Source organism: Canis lupus, chromosome 8 (genome assembly GCF_003254725.2).
Source record: "Canis lupus dingo isolate Sandy chromosome 8, ASM325472v2, whole genome shotgun sequence".
Taxonomy (NCBI): domain Eukaryota; kingdom Metazoa; phylum Chordata; class Mammalia; order Carnivora; family Canidae; genus Canis; species Canis lupus.
The window spans coordinates 27,393,729-27,397,223 of NC_064250.1; the positions used below are offsets into that span (position 1 = coordinate 27,393,729).

Sequence of the window (3,495 nt, forward strand, 5' to 3'; positions counted from 1 at the left end):
TTCATGCCTTTCAACACACAAAGACCAAACCATATTCATATCGGACTCTTTCTAGTAATGCAGAAGGTAAAGGAGCTGACTGGTATATAAGGAGGTGTGGTACTTCTATTTCCTTTACATATGTTTTGGCTCAAGTCAAAAGGCCTACAATTAATGAAATAAAGGAATGCTCATGTTACATGCTGAAGGCCACTTACCATGAATAGTGAATCTACAAATATTACTTTCAAAGCCTAGAGTTATGTTAGCAATGCACATTATCAAGAGGTTTTATAAAATGTCTAACCATGACTTAGATATGAATGCTATGTGCTAAGTCCAGAATATTGATAAAAATCAACCAGCATGTCACTGACTTCATTTTATTTTAATTTTTGAAAGAGAGAGAGAGAGAGAGAGCGCGCGTGCGCAGGGGGAGGGGCAGAGAGAAAGAGAGGGAGAGAATCCTGGGCAGGCTCCATCCTTAGCGCAGAGCCTAACACAGAGCTTGATTTCACGACCCTGAGATCATGATTTGAGCCAATACCAAGAGTAAGACGCTTAACTGACTGAGCCACTTAGGTGCCCTCAACTCTCATTTTAAATAGGCATGTGAAAATGAGAATGCTGCTGTATGGTACTGAGTAGTATATACTGAAGTTAGTGTGCTTTAATGAGTATCTGCTCTACATTAATTCCCTTCAATTAAAGAAGCACACAAAATAGAAAAAAAATCTTATCAGTCAATAAAAGGAGTTAGTGTTTAAAAATGACAATGGAGCACTTGCAGCTTCATTTTTCAAAACTTCACAAAGGTGCAAACAATGTACTGCTTTCCAGGCTCACATGGACAGATCAGTACTGTTATGTCTGGTCTTCCTAGATGCACCGGCATCTCGTGGCAGTACTTTCTGCAAATCTGATAGAGCAGCAGCTCTCTCCTCTTGATGTCTATCACAGCATGCAACTGTGTGTGCCTGGTAGGGGTCTGTGGAAGGGCAACGGTAGGCGTTTTTGGAGTCTGACAGTTGTCAGAGTCACTGCCACCTTCCAAGTCAACCTGTATGTAATTGGGCTGCCTGTGTTCTAAACTTGGGCATCTGATATCAAAGTTAAAGACTGTCAGCATACAGTCCCGATGTCTTGAATATTCTATTTTGTAAGCACTTGCTGGCACTCTTACATTCTCTGTATTTGCAGTTATGAGCTGGATCTAGATTAGTATGGTGGCCCTTTAGAGATGGGATCTATGGTCCAAAGTTGTCATCTTCATCCCTACTTAGCTTGGGGGCTTCCTAGATAGGAGGCAAAGATGGTAAATTTTCATAGTTTAATAACACAGTTCTTCTCTGAGCTGAGGTATTGATATTCTGGGTAACTGAGGTAATGCCAGATGTTAAATGACCTCTCCTGACCCCCGAGGCACTAGGGATAGATAGCCCATTGATATTTTCATACACCAGTTTGTTAATAGAGGGTGCAATTCTTCACTCATCATTATCATATTCAGTGTCCCATTCTGTGCTATTGGCACCACTTCCGCTGACTTGGTCTCTTTCAAGTTGTTCTAGTTTCCCGTTTTACATTAACTACGTTTGAACAGGGGTTGGTCCTAAGACAAATTTGACTCCTTTGGATCCAAGAAGAATCTGAGGGTCTCTGTCCTCAGTACTACTTGGTTGTGCTTCTTTCAGCATTAGAAATCCTCACCTCCAATGGGACATGCACATTTGTATGGTTTTTCTGCTCTTCTTGAAACTCCTGTAGTGTTGATATAGGTATGTACTTGCTCCCCAAATTTCAAAAAAGTTTTTTTTTTTTTTTATCAGCTATGTGGATTTTTATGCTATGAGAAAAAAAAATTCCCAGTTCAGTTCTGAGTAACTTAGAGGCAGTGATATCTTGTGTTCATTTCTTGGAAAAGATGTATTAGGTAAAATCGGCTCTGGCCTCAGTTTCAACTGAGCTGTGGAAGTTCTGTTGTTTTTTGAGCTAAATCAGTTGGCTTCCTGCTATTTCTAAAATATTTGCTTTTGTAAAAAAAGAACATATCCCAGTAATTAAAGGCACAGATTTAAACAGCATTCATTCACTCAAATCACTGCATAGATATAACTGTCACTTTCCTTTGCTCATTTTGCTGCCAGCACCCACCCCCACTTTTCTGGAAACGGCGCTCAGATCGAACGTGGTGGCTTGGATTCTGAGTCATGGTGTTCTGCTGTCCTTCAGCCAAGAGTGAGACACAGGACCCAAGCAAAATCATACTCTTTTTGGAAATCAAATCCTGAGCAGAGAGAACAAGATGGGAAAGAGCAGGAGCACTTGAGCAGCCTCTATGGGGCCCAGAGAAGGCCAACTGCTCATCACTTTCTGCTCTGGTTCCCATCTTTCTGAGCTACCATTCTAGTACCTTCTATCTGTGCCTTGAGGTCAGCCAGAGTCAAGTTCCATTTTTTTGTAACCAGACTCCTCTCTGGTGTACGTGGCCTGCGAGAGCCTCGGTGATCTAGCCCTGCTCACCTCCCGAGCTCACCTGGTGCTGCGCCCCCTCTCACCACAGGCCAGCTGCACTGCATTGCTCTCTAGCTCCTTGGACACACGGAACTCGTTCCCACCTTGAGCCCTCTGCCATTGCCCATGGCTCTGTTGCTCAAATGCCACCTGCTCGGAGAGGCAAATGCCGACACTCCAAAGCTTTCCATCTCATTAGCCTGTTCAATTTCTGATACTAGTATTTAAAATTATCTCTTGTTTTATTTACTTACTTATTATTTGCATTTCCTGGTTAGAATATCATGTCTAAGTAGCTAGAGACCTTGTCTACTTTGTTTACTGGTATCGCTAGCATTTCATAGCATGTGGCACTTAATAGGTGCTCATTAAAAATGTATTGAATGAGTGAGTGTGTTGTATGTAGTACACCCTGGGTAGAGCAATCTTGTGTCCTATGACTAAGTGGTTAATGTAGAGCATACATAGGCTTTGGAATTAGGCTGTCTGGATTTCAATCTTGGCTCTAACGCTTGCTGTGTGACCTTAGGTAAGTTACTTAAGCTCTTTGTGTATCAATTTTCCCATTTCTAAAATGCTAATAACAAAAATGTGTAAGTAGGATGAAGATTAAGCAAGTCTTTGGTACACTGTATGGAAAACAATGAGGTTAAATAGACGGCTACCAATATTATTAGAGTATTTCTCAATTGTAAGAAGCTTTTGTCAGAGATTGTAAAATGTGCCACTGGCTTCATATTAGCGCTTCTGGAGAAAACCAAAATCAAATACAACATTAAATGAAAACAAATCGGGCAACCCCAGTGGCTCAGTGGTTTAGCGCTGCTCTCAGCCTGGGGCGTGATCCTGGGGACCTGGGATCAAGTCCCATGTCGGGCTCCCTACATGGAGCCCGACTCTCCCTCTGCCTGTGTCTCTGCCCCTCTCTCTGTGTCTCTCATGAATAAATAAATAGAATCTTTAAAAAATTAAAATAAATGAAAACAAATCTACAAAAACTAT

At 41.6% G+C, this 3,495-nt stretch overlaps 1 pseudogene; it reads right to left on the reverse strand.

Annotated features, from left to right (window-relative positions):
- Window positions 1–821: 821 nt before the first annotated feature.
- On the reverse strand, window positions 822–2,684 carry LOC112657890 (fibroblast growth factor receptor substrate 2-like; annotated as a pseudogene).
- Between the last annotated feature and the right edge of the window lie 811 nt (window positions 2,685–3,495).